Genomic DNA, 16,908 nt, shown 5'->3' on the forward strand with positions numbered 1-16,908 from the left:
ACTCAAATAAAATCTCAACAGGAAGGAAACCCTCCTGCGTGTGGAAAGGTATTGCTCTTTGACCAAGCACTTTGCTTCTGGTGGGAGAGAGAAGGGAAGAGAGGGTATCTACCTGCCCACCAGGTTAGCAATAAACCTCTGTTTATCTCAGTTATCCAACCCATAAAATGGAAATAGTAACTGCCTTATCTATAGCACAGATACATTATGAAAATTATGTGAAATAATGTGCATAACAGAGCTTTAAAAAGAACAAAGCCTCATATTTTAGATGTTGTCTTTTACAAAAAATTAGCATTGGTTTTGAATATACCAACATGTATCCTTTTGATTTCTTCTGAGAAGGAATTTAGAATCATCTGAGCTATTGTTAATCTTGCATTATTTCTTATTTGTCCCCAAATTCCAGCTAAGGTGAACTTTGTATATTACCTAATCATAATCTTTTGGATATTTTCCTGTTTCCATGCTGAAACTCATACTATTATTTTCTACCTGGAAAATGTTTGCTTTCTATTTGTCTAAGTCACAACTTTATCCTTTCTTCAAATCCCACCTTAACTATCATTTTCCCCATGAAAAGTTTCTGTCTCCTTCTTACTACTTTAAACTTCTAATATAATCTTTTGAGTTTTACTATGCTACAACTTGCCTTATCCTTACAACAAAGTCATTTGTGTCCCTGAATTATTCCTTCTCACAGATTTCAATCTTCTCTTGAGCAAGAAGAACTATAAGGCCTAGAGAAGGGCTCCACCCATATAATTCTTCAGCAGATATTTGTCAATAAGAACCAGACTCACTCTGGAATCTTCCTCTACAAATTTCCTTTGGTAAAGTATATTTGAACAAATTGGAATGTCTTCACTGTTCTGAAATGGGAGGACTGAAATACAGCAGGAATTTCATTTTTTGCTTTTTTTTTTTTTTGTAAGTGAAGATGCATGTATTAGAGGAGTATTTCTTAAACAGCAATCTTAATAACTCTTTCTCCCACCATTGGAAACCTGGCAGAAAGTGTCTGGCAGAAGGCTTCCTATGTAACCTTAGGACTCATAGTGAAGCAAGCAGCCTATAAGATACAAAACGAATTTCTCTGACTCACCTGGAAGAGAAATTATTCAAATCTTAATACACAATAAATCACAGTAATATATGTAGTATTCCCTAGCATATTTCTGTACCCAACAGGTGTTCAGTATATGCTAAACTAAAGACAAAATAAGCAAGAATAGCAAACATGTTTTGCAGACACCAGAGTGCTAAATAGAGCAACCAGGATGATTATTGATGAAAAACTACCTCAAATGGTCATTCCTCCCTGAATCAGATGCAGGACACAACCTCTGTGCACCCAGGGAGTTTGTGAGATGAGTACGTATGTGCAGAAGGTCATCATGCCTCTCATTGACAAGTTGGCCAAATCAAAGTGGATCATGTCAGCCTGGTTTGGTTTGCCCAAGGGGAAAGCATGCTGTCAGAATCCTTTACCATCTCAAGTCCAGTGAGAAGTTAGGAGAATGCAGTTGCAACATTAATTCCATTTTTCTTAGGTCAGTGGTTTGATGTGACTTGTCTTCAGACCTTGGGCAAAATGATCAATGCATATTTCAGACTGAAAGACCACGAGCTAGCTAACTCATCTGTTACAATGTATTCTTAATGAGACACTAGGAAACCTGGTTTCTGATGTTGTGTAGCGTTTTCAATGTATGAGCCCAAACCACTTACGCAACCTTTAAGACTAGGATGACAATTTACCCTTCACTGCCTGTCAGTTCCTGTGAATACCTGTTGTATCTACCTAATTATTAGTAGTATCCGTTTTCATTTCCAAGAGTATATATGTTTGGACAATAAATTATATGGTCATTCTACTTATCAGTAGAGGATGGGGCAGATGACCTTTAAGATATTTTTCTGTTTTGTATTTCTGGAATTTTAACTAATTGAAAAACACATATAAAATGGAATCTAGCTAAATATATATACATATATGTGTGTGTGTATATATATATAATTGTATAATTATATATAACATGTATATAATTTGAGTGTCATATTGTACCTATGTTTTTATATTCTATACACAACAAATTCACATTACCAAAAATATCTTTGCAGAGTTAGACTCAAGCCATAGAGCTTATTGATATCCTCAATCCTCTACCAGGGCTCTTTGATAGGGAGATGAGAATAGACAGAGCAACTTCACAGACTGATGTAAAACCTTTTCTTATTTATTTTTATTTTTATCTGTTCTCATCTTTGCTAGTCTATAAAGGAAGGGAGCGCTTTACCTTCTGAAAGTCTTGTCTTTGGGAGTTTACTGGGCTTCAGTCTTCTTGATGGAATGTTTCTCCACACACAAAAATACAAAATTTATAACAGCAAGAAATGTAAATTTAGTTTGTGGGTAAGAGTGAGAACATTAAAATAAGAAGGGCTGCCATGGATAGAGGCAGGTTGACAAATGCTTCTGAATGAAAGAGAGATAAATGTGAAAATATGAGAAAAATGAGGAAGTGCATTCAGACTTGCTAGGTCATATCCTTGGCTGTGAATATTTGTCAGATATTGTGACAGCTGTGCCTCATAGTATGACTTTTGGAAATAGGCTATTGTATTTGTTTTAAGAGGAATTCACATGCTTAGTCAATATCCTGGAGCCAGAAATATCAAGGAACATTTAAGACAAAATGAGAAAAATCTCAGGAAATGACAAGGCCAAGGTTTGAGTACAAAGTTTCCCCCAAAACACGCATAAACTTTGGACACGCATATGAATGGGTAAAGGGTGACAGTTTTAAGTAAGTTGAGAAGAAAAGTAATAGCAAAGACAATGATGTGTGGTGTCTTTAAAATTGCTTTGACTTTAGCCTGTGTCTTTGTCTCTTAGATTGCTCTGTTTAATGATGTTAAATAATCTCAAGTACACTTTGAAGTTGGGTAACCCACAAAGCTCTTCAGAGTAGCTTTGAAGTTAGATTCTGTAAAGCCTCAAATGAAGTATAATTTAGGAATCCTGGATGTGGTATACATCTTCAGTCACTGATTTGAAAGTAGGCAGACGGAGACTGCATCTGAAAAGCATTTAGTCCCATTATGGGCTTTTATGTCCCTTTATGGGAAGTTGAAAAGTTTGCCTGCTGAGATAATCCTATCTGATATGCCAAATCAATATTTTTTTACATTTTCTTTACTATTGAAATTTTAGCTATTATTAATATACTGAAAATTTTTGTTAATATTATTTCAAATGTTTGAGAGTTATTAACGTCAATTACATCATACCTTCATTTTGGCCAGAATGAAACAAAACTTGGAAGTAGAAAAATAAATGAAGAAGTGATAAACAAAACGTTGAGGGTTTAAATCAATGTGACTATATCTTCAAGATTTCAAGTTCCTAAAAGAAGGAATTAGGTAATTTGTATTTATCATTGTTTTGTGCCCAGCAAAGCACCGTATAAACTTTAAATCTTCCTATAGGCTTTCCAATTGAGAAGACACAGGCAGTCATAGAAGCCATTCATCTTATGGAGGAAACTCCTGCTGGCAAAACACTTTCCTGGATACTATTTGAGAGAATCCAAAGAAATGAAAAAGAGTTCCCAGTCTTTTGTAACTCTAACTGAAGGCACTAAGCTATAGCACTAGGCATAAAAACAACATGGCACTCCCACTAAAAATAAATATATATGAAGAAACACATATAATCATTAAATATATGAAGAGATGCTCAAAGTCTTTAGTGATATTGAATTAAGTGAATAAAACCCAAAGTAAGGTTATATTTAATGCAATGTGATTGGCAAAAATTAACAAGTCTATAATACCAAATGTTGAAATACAAATAGGCTCTTTTAAACCCTGGTGTTGAGTGTAAACTGGTACAACCACTTTGGAAAGCAGTTTGATATGATCATGTAAGAGTGAATATTCATATAAACTATTATCACAATGATTTGACTCCTTGGTAAATACCTAGAAGAAAATCCTTACACATGTTCACCAAAGGTATACAACAAAATTTATAGCAACACCATTTTTAATAGCAACAATCTACGGAAGATTAAAACAACAAACAAATTCATCAAAATGAGAATAGTCATATAGTGTGTGGTATATTCACACAATAGAATAGTATGCATGTGTGAAAATAAACTCAAGTCAAATGCTACAATTTTGATGAACTTACTTAAGAATATTCAGTAAAAAAGTAATTTATTGGAACTAGAAGTTAAAACAACAGCTAATACTAAATATAACTGAGGAATGTTTAGCTTTAGCTGTTCGTGTGTGTGTGTGTGATATATATAAACACACATATATATTTATACATATGTTTATTAATTTATATTACAAATACATTTCACATATGCATAGTATACTTATAGGTATAAATTCCCAGTTCCTAGTTTCTTTGGGTTGTGGAGGCAGGCAGGTGTGGTCAAGAGGAACACTGGAAGATAGAATTTACTTTCAATGTTCTAGTTGCTGGGTTGGCCAAGGCTTCACAGGTATTCATTATATTATTGAATAAATACATAGTTATTTTTATAAATTAGTGAGGTAATCAGAGTATTTCAACAGTTCAGTTTCTTACACAGAAATATTGATAAAAATAACAATGTCATGGAAATGGAAAAAGCTGTTACACCATGTCCTATATTTTTCTTAGAATTTTCACATATGTTCTTTCCTTTGAGCTTTAAAACACTCCCACAACCCAGTGTTTATCTGATAGATAAGGAAACTGAGACTCAAAAGGACCGAAGTGATTTCGATCAAAGTCAAGGGTCTAGTCCCAGAATAAGAGCTGATTAGAAGTTTTCTAAACTTAAGTTGTCTATTTTCCAACATTCTAAGCCACATACTTTGAAAATGTCCTCTGATATATTTTTTACAAAATTTTGAAATGAGAGGGATTTAATGTTTTAATAGTAAGATGATGCTAAGTTAATGGAAATCTCTCTCCTCCCTGTATACTACCTTGGCAACTAAGAGCATAGTAAAAGGCTATATTATAATAAGATATAATATGTCTTTTCAGGCCTACACAAATGAGATTTCAGCTCTCTGAACATTGGCTAGTCATGCTATAAAGAGGCCAAAATGGGGAAGGAAATTCTTTTTAAAATATTTATTCATTCTTTGACTTATCAAGAAATAGAGAAGAATTGTCCTTCACCTTCACAAAAGAGTTTGTGCCTTTATTTGATCTAATATGAAAGAGAAGTAGAAAGGTTTTCCTGATCCCAATAGAAAATGAAATGTTTCTATATTCCCCAGTGGTGTCACTGAAGAAGTCAATACTGAAATAAGCGTAGCATAGACTTTTATTAATTATTTCAATCTTTGTGAAGTAGACATCCTTCTCCTCCCATTCTTTACAGATGTCTAGATAAAGGTGATGTCATCATCTCAAAGAAGATCAGAAACACTGGGGCAAAACTTTTGATGTCTTTCAATATTGTAAATGAGTAGAGAAACTCAAGCCTCATACTTAGAGACTCATCTTTTTCTGAATAGCCTATCTAGGAATCATTTCTCTCCATGGACTCCATTGATTAATTTAGCAAACATTAAATACCTTGCAAAGACTATCTCAATAAATACACACATGGCTAGATGCTAAATGTGGCTGTAGACATATTGAGGCAAGTAGGCCTCGATAAAAGCTGGAGTGGCCAGGGAACATTTTCAAAGAAGGAGAAACAATCCAGGAGACAGAATATCACACTGAGTCAACAGGATCTTTGTAGATTTGGGAAGCATGAGAGACAGTTTAATCAAAGGAAGACACACCATTCTTATAAATATTCCCTGGACAAAGGGTTATCGCTCAGGCCCTGAATCCTGTGAATGCACATCAGCCACAGGAGAACCATAAGATAAATGGTTTGCTTCCTTAAACGTGGCAACAATCTATTAGGGGACAGGCCTATGAGCTTAAGGGCAGAGCCTCCCTGCATTAAAAGTTAGTTTGGGTAGGATTCTATATAATTGGCTGATGTGAAGTTTGATAATAGAAACTTTCTTCCTATTATAACTCTCCTATGACCTGCCCTCATATCTTGTATTTCATGAAAATAATATCATCTTTGTGTATCTTATCGAAGCTTCAACCTCCAGGAGGCATTGTTTATGTGCACATGCCCCTGGGATAAAGGACATCCAACACCTTCAGAAGAAAGTGGTATTAAGACACGCTCAAAGAAAGGATTGTGTAGTTGGAATAAAACCAGCAAGTAAAATTATCATTTAGTGGGGTATTCCAGCCTCAGAACATTGGGATAGGGCTTGTTAAAAGAAAGTTGGAAAGCCATCACAGTCGACCATTTTCCATTTTTATTCTGCCCGAAATCTCACTGAAACATGGCTTGAAAAGAGTGAATTTGGATATAGTTCAGCAGTTCAATCTCTCCCCACCAGGGTGAGCCAGGCCATTTCCCTATTTTGGTGCTTAACCTAATTTGGAATCCTCTTTTGCAAAATGCCTTTACCACCTGCCTGAGGTGAAAGGAACAAAGCTCATGCCAACTGACAGGAATGTTTTCTGCAAGGCTGAGTTAACAGGGCAACCTTACATTATCTTTTGCTGAATAAGGAGATTTTTTTCCAAAGGTGAAGGCTGAGAACGTTCTTTTTATTATTATTATTCTTTTAAATGAAACAGGTTAAGTGGAGAGCAGTCAAAACAGTGGATTTCACACACTGAGGGTGACGGTGGTTTTCTCATGTCCTGAGGAATGAAGGGGCTCATGGGGAAGGAAAATGTGCTTCTCTATAGACCATTGCTAGAAAAGCAACATAAATCCCACTGTGGAATATTCTCTATGGAGCACCCTTGTCCTAAGCAAGAATTTTCATTTGATGGCCGTCATGTTATTATTTCCCATTATTCATTAAGAAACAAGCCCTCAAAACTTGCCTGCCCCATTGCAACAATCTTTAAACTCCCATCCCTAAAACACAACCTTCACTCTGTCACCAAGGCCACTTTCTCCCAATATCCTCTATACCATATCTTTCTGGGGCCCAGAGACTTTTAGGGCCTCCCCAGCACCATTAGAATGGTGCTTGAATTTAATTTGACATTGAAAGGTTTACATGCAGATCCTGGCTCACTTTTATAAATCAAAGCCCCCCTGTTCTATTTTTAAATGCTCTTCTATGGCAAGATCTCTGTGGCCAGTCAATTCTATGGACAGCTGCTTCTTACCCAGTTTTACTGATTTATTTTGTAGTTCTCTCAACTGGATACAACATATGTTCTTTCATAAAATCTTATCTACCCTTTATGTCTTCTTTCTCCTCCTTAAAATCTTTCTTTTTTTTTTTGAGACGGAGTCTCGCTCTGTCACCCAGGCTGGAGTGCAGTGGCGCCATCTCGGCTCACTGCAAGCTCCACCTCCCGGGTTCACGCCATTCTCCTGCCTCAGCCTCTCCGAGTAGCCGGGACTACAGGAGCCCGCCACCACGCCCGGCTAATTTTTTGTATTTTTAGTAGAGACGGGATTTCACCATGGTCTCGATCTCCTGACCTCGTGATCCGCCCGCCTCGGCCTCCCGAAGTGCTGAGATTACAAGCGTGAGCCACCGCGCCCAGCCCTTAAAATCTTTCTGATAACTTCAGTGCATACTGCATTGCCTCTCTCCACATCCTTCGCAGTATTTATGGCTAAAGAAGCCCCACACTGTCCACTGTGTCATAATACAGCTTGACATGTTGTGTGCATCAAGTATGTTCATCTCATTCATTTAATCAGCTAGAGTCAAAAAATTATTATTTTTGCAAGTTCAGTGATGGATCTTAGGCTGGTTTCTCTCTTCCCACCAAAAACCAGCACAATGATTATGTTCATGATGACATTTTAAAATAATGTTGCATTAATTTAAACCATCAAAATAATAGTAAAATGAGAGCCATCCCCATTAAATGCACTACAAATTTTGAATTGACTGCAAGAAAAAACACTTAGGGTACAGTTCTTTTTTAAAAAAATTGATGTTTTCTGCTTCAGGACAAGTCACAAAGGATGCTGTAGTAGGTTTAACAGTATTGTCCAAAATTTTATGTCTACCAGAAACTTCAGAATGTGACCTTATTTGGAAACTGGGTCTTTGCAGTTGTAACTAGTTAAGTTAGGATGAGTTCAAACTGGATTAGATTTGGCCCTAAATCCAATGGCTGATGACCTTAAACGAAGAGGACACACTGAAAGACACACAGGGAAGAACCATGTGACAATGGAGTCAGAGCTTGGAGAGCTATGGCTACAAGCCAAGGAAGCGAAAATTGCCAGGAGCCATCAGAAACCAGAAAGAGGTGAGGAAGGATGACGCCTCTCAGAGCTTTCAAAAGGAACATGGCCCTACTGAAATCTTCATTTTAGACTTCTAGCCTCTAGAACTGTGAGAGAATAAATTTCTGTAGAGTTTGTAATTATTTGTTACAGCAGCCCAAGGAAATGAATACAGATGTTGAGTGACGCATTTAGTGTTCTGAATGTAAGTAAGGCGTTTCACTCAAAATAGAAAGTTTGATACTAGCTGAAAAACAGTTCTGACCAGGGAAAATCTTTTTCTACAGATGGCCTTAAAAATAGAGTGCTTCTTTTTTTTTGTTTTTTTTCACAATGGTTTTGGTGCGATCCTCCTTGAAAGGAGGTGAATGAACCAAGTGACTTTCAAGATCTTCCTCAATCCTTTGATACTGGGATTTTACGAACTCTGCTCACTTGATAATCTAGGCCAGCTTTACTTATGCGTGTATACTTCCAGGACAGTTTTCTATCTCAAAACTTCTACTGCAGGCAAGTAAATTCCCTCATGGCCCTTACCTCTCTCTTTCTATACATGTACACTAAGGTGCAGCCATATCTGTGTTTATACTGATATATTTGTTTTTACTAATCTCCTTAGAAAGATGCCCCTACAGTATGTCTTATAGGCTGCTTTGGTTCCCTATTTTTGGTAGCCTTGTTTGCTATGGTCTTATTTTTATTTTTAGCCAATGGGATTTAAAGTGTTTTATTAAACTAGTTAGTGACATTTCTATAAACTTCTGGATTAATCATAATTGTATAAGTTGCAATAATAAATAATCCATAACTGCAGAGGCTTTAAACAAAACAATTTCCCCCTTACCTACCCAAGCTGTACATCCTGGATCAGTGAGGGGCTTTGTCCTATACCCTTCTCATTAGAGAAGGCACACTAATTGAGTTCTGGCATCTGGGATAGCTTAGAATCTGGAAGGGAACGTGGGAATGGGGCACTGGTCCATAAAGTCTTCTACTTCCACATGACGGATATTATTTACTATCACATTTCACTGGCCAGAGCAATAATATATCCCTGCCTAACTTCTAAAGAGCAAAGAAGTGCAATCCTACCATGTCTTTAGAAGGAAGAGTATGAATATTGGTTATTAGTATAAATAATGACCAGCATTCCAGGCTACAAATCAGAGTATTTGTTACTTTACTTCATACACACCTTAATGGGTTCTCAGTGACTGAGTCCTCCTAGTCTTAAAGGAATTTATATTCTAGATGAGAAAATAATTCTCCTTGGGGGAGAAACCACAGATATGGAGTCGGCCCTCTAAACACAGAATTTGAGTCGACCCTCTAAAGCAAAAGCAGTAATCTAAAGTCTTGGCCGGGTGCAGTGGCTCACGCCTGTAATCCCAGAACTTTGGGAGGCCAAGGTGGGCGGATCACCTGAGGTAAGGAGTTCGAGACCAGCCTGACCAACGTGGTGAAAGCCCGTCTCTAATAAAAAATACAAAAATTAGCCATACATGGTGGTGTGCACCTGTAATCCCAGCTACTCAGGAGGTTGAGGCAGGAGAATCATTTGAACTTGGGAGCCGGGGGTTGTAGTGAGCCAAGATCATGCCACTGCACTTCAGCGTGGGCAACAGAGTGAGACTCTATCTCAAAACAAAAACAAAAACAAAAACACAACAACAACAACAACAAAAAGCATCAAAGCAAGAGGGCATATTTTTTTAAAGTTTTTTTTTTAAAAAACATAAACTAGACCAAAAGAAATCTCTCCAGAACTACTGCAAATCCATAGATCAATTTCTCGAGTGTTGGTTATTCTCTGTTGGCCCTCCCACACACTGCACACTTCTCTATACTTGTCTGTCCTGCCCTGTGTTCCTACAGCAAGCCCTTTCTTCCACATTTCCAGTTGCCAGTGGGCTCTACTGGGACTATCGCCTCCCTGAAATCCTTTGGCCCTGAGGATAGTAGAGGCTTCTCACTGTTGCTAGCATCTGAACGCCTCACTCTTTTTTCCCCCTAAACCTATCCACACCTCTATAAAAATGTCTTCATTAGTTTCATCTGAACCTTGGGTGAATTCTGTTTTCTTTTGAGACTCCGACTGATAACACCCTACTTAATCCCAAGAATTGATGAAATGGTATGTTTTCCATAGGTGAAATGTAGGAGAAACAACAGATTCCTGTTGCATTTATGTATCACGACTCATGTAAACCTTTGCCTGAGGTGAGTTTGCAGGTCGATCACATTTGTATCATCTGTTATTATGATGTTCTCCTTATTTCAATTTAATGAAAAGGCCTGTCTTTCACCCTTTAACATAGCACACAAACTCATGATTTAAAATAATAATAAAATATCAAAAGCTCATACTTTCCTCAACACAATCCTGAAGTTTCTCCTGAGAGGCATAAAAGCTGTTTTTCTGGCGATAAAAACCCACCAAAAAGTTTATAAAGAAAACAAACTCCCCTCGGGCAGTAATCAGTGGTCAGACAGTATCTGACAAGCACAGCAGAATTTTAGCTATTGCTCTAGGGCTGTTCTTAGTTCTGGTCAATTCCTTTGCTAACTGGGATATGAAAGGAACCCAAGTGAAAATAGCCCAGAGGGGGGAAAAATAAGAAAGATAATGTAAAACAAACTCATTATATCTGGAATATTAAGATTTTTTTCTTAGAAGATTTTCTCCTTTATGCCTTAGAGCACTTGAAAGTTCTGAAGATCCATTTTATGTAAAGTCAAAAAAATATTTTACATAACACTTATTTTAAGTTTAAAGGCTTGCTACAATGAAACTGGTACTATAGCGAACTTAAAGCAGCAAAATAAACTGAAGAGGCCTCATAAAAATATATAGGCAGTAGTCAACTGATGCAAGGAAGTAAGCTTCATGGCATGAGATCTCGGATTTGCGTTAGGACCTAAATTTCCCCTGCCTCATTCTGGAGTAGTGTTTCCTCCTAGAGTTTTTTTTTTTCTCAACAAGGAATAGCAGTCCTATTTCCTGACTAATTAGAATGGTTTATAATTAGGTTTTCGCCTGTAGGAAGGGATTAATCACTGTAAGAGGTGTGGGAAATTCAGCAGCTTCTGTTAGCAAGAGTATTCATGCCAATTTTGTATTTATTTATTTACTTACTTCTATTTTGAGTTTCATTTAATGGGAAGTTTTATTTTCTACAGATTTAATTTTGATGTCAGGGTTAAAGTTTCAAACTCACTCTCCTTTGTTCGCACAAATTTTAAAGTAAATGTTCAAACTCACTGTCTTTCGTACACTAACCTCCAGGTTTAAAGTACTCATTGCATGTGTCAAGATTAAGAATCTCCCGATTTTCACATCTTCAAAGACATGTAATTTGGCTACATCTGGTATTCCCCACCACCACCAATCAGTTTTACAAATGCACTGGGCTCCAGATACTCAGCTAGATGCTGTGTCACCTGAAAATACAAGGACAAAGTCTTTATAGGAGTTTAGAAGATAGCTGAAAACTATACCTTGTCAATAACAATACCAGCTAAAAATGGACATCAGGGTCATTGTGCCAGGAATGCAGGATTAGATGTCATATGAGCTCTCTATATAGTAAAAAATATATTTTTAGAAACAATTGTTCCAATTACGTCCCTGCCACCAATGAAAGCTGATTTGGAGAAGTCTTTTTCCTGGTTAATATAATAAGTAACATTATCTCTGTGGTTTCCTCCTGGTTTAAAAACTTGTGTTATTATTTTATACAGATTTTTTTTATACCAGATATCTTGGGCATGGGGAAGGCTGTATAATCTTACCTGGTAACATGACCACACTCTTAATAAAGATGTGAAAGGTGAGAATGATTTTAGTATAAAAAACCCACTCTAAATAGAGTCACTACTCCTCTCCCACATTATAGAGTTGATAAAGTACCTGAAAATACTCTTTTTGTACAAGAACAGTTTCTCATTTTTATTTGGAAGATATGCAATTAAAAGTTTTATTAAATAAGTCATACATTATTGAAGTTGTGTGGGGTAGAAGTACAAGTTGTAGTGTCTCCAGTTTTTCATATTCCAATTCCTCTGGAATCAGTCTCTTCACCCAGGATGAGAGATAGGGCACACACTCTCTTACCCACCTCACATTCTTAGCATATAGCAATATAGATCATTCTCATGAGTTAGACTTTCATCCTGCTACTGTGACTAGACTTAAGAGTCAGAATCAAAGTGAGATGGAGATATGAAATGGAGATAATGGGGTGGATGGTCAGATTTCAAAACAATGAACCCAGATATTCTTTTCATTTTATCCCTCAAATTGATTGGTGGTCTTGTCTCCCTCCTACTGTGCCAGTTCAAGTCTCAACATAGCTTATTCATCCTTAAAAGTCCAGTATAAATTTTTCTTTCTCAAAGCCATTTGTGGAGGACCCAATTCACAGGGGCCTAATACTCTGGGTTCCTAAAACAGGCGTTGTCTCTTCCTGGTGTAAAGTGGTTACAGCATATGCTCTTCAACCAAATCTCTTGCCCTTACACCCTAGAAAGCCCATTCACTACTTATGTGACCTACGACATTTTTCAGTAACTGCTTGTTTCTCAGATTCTCCGTCTGTAAAATGAGGATGATAATACGACCTACCAAAGAGTTGTGGTGAGAATCTCCCATAAAGTAGAACTTGGCACAGAGTAAACATTAAATATCCAATGATGTTAGCTAACCTTATTTTATACCTCATAATATTCCAAGGTGTATGTCCTTTTACATAACTTGGCTATAAACCCCTTGAAATCAGTTTAAATATTCATACTTCTGGGTCTCACTCTCAGTGCCCCAGCAGAGTACAGTGAACAGATCAGACACTAAGTCAGCATTAGTTAACTGATACTTAGCAGTGGTTTCTGGTTTCTTTAAGACAGGGAATAAACTACAGGTGATTACATAGTGGAATAGGTTTTTGAAATGTAGCTCAGGGACAGGCTAACTGCCAGATATGCAGACTACATTAGACCAGAACTGAGTACACCTACATCGGAGTTTCTCCCTTGAAAGTTATATTCTCTGCATTTGTGACAACTGTCTTCCCCAACTCATTCTAGTTGTGCCCCATTTGGGAGAGAAGACAAAAATAACTCAAATTTAACTCTTGTCACAAATGTATATGTTAAAACAAGTACTTCTTGGTTTCTACATATTCTCTTCCTAATAAATATACCAGCATGAGCATAATCTCTTTTACTCACATTTTTGCCAGTGAACCCACAGAAACACTACAATATGTCAGCATTTCTTATGCTCCTAAAACATTTGTTTTTTTCTGAGAAGAACAGAAAACATGACAGCAACTTTTTTGAAAGTCCACAGTCCAAATGAAAGTTCATGAAGTTCCTCTGATGGCCCCAAAATTTAGAAGTGGCTTCTGTTAATGTGGCCAGAGAGGCCCAATGATGGTCAAAAGCTGAAAAGCATAGATAAGAGGAATGAAGCAATAGAAATGAGGATAACATAAACTTCACTATACAAGATAGTAAGAATAAAATGCTCTATTTTGTAGAAAAGGACTCCTTCTAGACACACACAGATACAGACATAAGCATACACCTTCAAAAATAACTAAAGCATAGAGAGAGTTGCTTCCAACAATAATAATTGCAACTACTTTATAAGTTCTAATTAGGTATGAGCTACTTACATGAATAATCTGCAATTCTTAAAGCAATCTGCTAGGAAGCTGCTGTTATCTTATCATACAAAGTTGACAATAAAGCTCAGAGAGCCTGCTCAGGCCGTGATTCTGGCACATGACTGAGCTTGGTGCAGCTTAGGCAGCTCCTGCTCCATGCAGCACATAGATCTGCATCCCACTTGGCACCTTCACACTGAATCATCCTTTTACTTCCATTGTATGTGATTTACAGATCCACCCATATGATAGTTTAAAAAATAAATGGCTAAATTTAGTCAATGTTTTGATTATTCTAACTAAAACCTATTCAAATACCCCAGGGACCATCAAACTATCCTAGACTACCTCACCAAAGCCCTATACTATATATATGCACACACACACATACATATATATTTACATCGATATCTGTATCTCTATATCTATCTATATCATCTGTATTAGTCAATTTTCACACTGTTGATTGATAAAGACATACCCGAGACTGGGAAGAAAAAAAAAAGGTTTAATTGGACTTACAGTTCCACATGGCTGTGGAGGCCTCAGAATCATGGAAGGAGGCAAAAGGCACTTCTTACATGGTGGCAGCAAGAACAAAATGAGAAGGATGCAAAAGCAGAAATCCCTGATAAAACCATCAGATCTCATGAGACTTATTTACTACCAGGAGAACAGTGTGGGGGAAACCGCCCCCACATCTCAACTTATCTCCCAGCAGGTCCCTCCCACAACACATGGGAATTATGGGAGTACAAGTCAAGATGAGATTTGGGTGGGGACACAGAGCCAAACCATATCATTCCACCCCTGGCTTCTCCAAATCTCATGTCCTTACATTTCAAAACCAATCATGCCTTCCCAATAGTTCCCCAAAGTCTTATCTCATTTCAGCATTAACCCAAAAGTCCACATTCTAAAGTCTCATCTGAGACAAGGCAAGCCCTTTCTGCCTATGAGCCGGAAAAATCAAAAGCAAGCTAGTTACTTCCTAGATACAATAGGGGTACAGGTATTGGATAAATACAGCCATTTAGAAGGGGAGAAATTGGACAAAACAAAGGGGCTACAGGGCCCATGCAAGTCTGAAATCCACCAGAGCAGTCAAATTTTAAAGCTCCAAAATGTTCTCCTTTGACTTTAGGTCTCACATCCAGGTCACGCTGATGCAAGCAGTGGGTTCCCATGGTCTTGTGCAGCCCCCCACCCCCACCCCCCCGAGGCTTTGCAGGGTATGGCCCCACTCCTGGCTGTTTTCAATGGCTGGCATTGAGTGTCTGTGGCTTTTCCAGGCACATGGTGAAGCTGTCAGTGGATCCACCATTCTGGAGTCTGGAGGACAGTGGCCCTCTTCTCACAGCTCCACTAGACAGCGCCCCAGTAGGGACTCTGTGTGGGGGCTCTGACCCCACATTTCCCTTCTGCACTGCACTAGCAGAGGTTCTCCATGAGGGCATCGCCCCTGAAGCAAACTTTTGCCTGGGTATCCAGGCATTTCCATACATCTTCTGAAATCTAGGCGGAGGTTCCCAAACCTCAATTCTTGACTTCTGTGCAAGCACAGGCTCAACAATATAGAGAAGCTGCCAAGGCTTGGGGCTTCCACCCTCTGAAGCAACAGTCCACGCTGTATTTTGGCCTCTTTTAGTCATGGCTGGAGTGGCTGGGATGCAGGGCACCAAGTCCCTAGACTTCACACAGCACGGGGACCCTGGGTCGGCTGGTGAAACCATTTTTTCTTAGGCCTCCAGGCCTGTGGTGCGAGAGGCTGCTGTGAAGACCTCTGACATGCCCTGGAGACATTTTCCCCATTGTCTTGGAGATTAACGTTTGGCTCTTCGTCACTTATGCAAATTTCTACAGCAGGCTTGAATTTCTCTCAGAAAATAGATTTTTCTTTTCTGTAACATTGTCAGGTTTCAAAATTTTCAAATTTTTATGCTCTGCTTCCTTTATAAAACGGAATGCCTTTAACAACACCCAAGTCACTTCTTGAATGCTTTGCTGTTTAGAAATTTCTTCTGCCAGATACCCTAAATCCTTTTTCTCAAGTTCAACTTTCCACAAATCTCTAGGTGGGGGAAAAATGCAGTCTGTTTCTTTGCCAAAACATAACAAAAATCATCTTTGCTTCAGTTCTCAACAAATTCCTCATCTCTGAGACCATCTCAGCCTGGACCTTATTGTTTATATTGCTATGAGCATTTTGGCCAAAGCCATTCGACAAGTCTCTAGGAGTTTCCAAACTTTCCCACATTTTCTCGTCTTCCACTGAGCCCTCCAAACTATTCCAACCTCTGCCTGTTACCCAGTTCCAAAGTCGCTTCCACATTTTGGGTATCTTTTCAGCAATGCTCCACTCTACTACTACCAATTACTCTATTAGTCCTTTTTCATGCTGCTGATAAAGACATTCCCAAGACTGGGAGGAAAAAGAGGCTTGATTGGGCTTACAGTTCCACATGGCTGGGGAGGCCTCAGAATCAAGGCAGGAGGTAAAAGGCACTTCTTACATGGTGGAGACAAGAGAAAAATAAGAAAGATGCAAAAGTGGAAATCCCTGATAAAACCATCAGATCTCATGAGACTTATTCACTACCATGAGAAGTGTATGGGGGAACCACCCCCACGATTCAAATTATCTCCCACCAGTTCCCTCCCACAACACGTGGGAGTTATGGGAGTACAATTCAAGATGAGATTTGGGTGGGTACACAGAGCCAAACCATATCATCATCTATATCTACTTAACTCTCTGAGGTTGTTTATTCCTTGCTTTGACTATTATAATCTATCTCCACCAGAACTATAAACTGTTTGCATCCATCTTTCACATGGTATTTGACAATAACTGACAGATGAGCTATCTATCTATCTATAGATAGATAGATAGATATTTAATCTTGTTTCCAAAACCTAACGTGTATTAA

The 16,908-nt window shown here is 38.1% G+C and overlaps 1 long non-coding RNA gene across 1 annotated transcript in view; it reads left to right on the forward strand.

The window, feature by feature from the left end:
* The first annotated feature begins 718 nt into the window (after positions 1-718).
* Positions 719-16,908, forward strand: part of LOC131383423 (uncharacterized) — a 32,216-nt gene continuing 16,026 nt past the window's right edge. The window contains exon 1 of the long non-coding RNA XR_009213430.1: positions 719-833. This is a non-coding gene — a long non-coding RNA (uncharacterized LOC131383423). The remainder of the gene's footprint in view (positions 834-16,908) is intronic.

The sequence above is a fragment of the Hylobates moloch genome, unplaced genomic scaffold (assembly GCF_009828535.3).
Source record: "Hylobates moloch isolate HMO894 unplaced genomic scaffold, HMol_V3 SCAFFOLD_5, whole genome shotgun sequence".
In the NCBI taxonomy this organism is placed as follows: Eukaryota; Metazoa; Chordata; class Mammalia; order Primates; family Hylobatidae; genus Hylobates; species Hylobates moloch.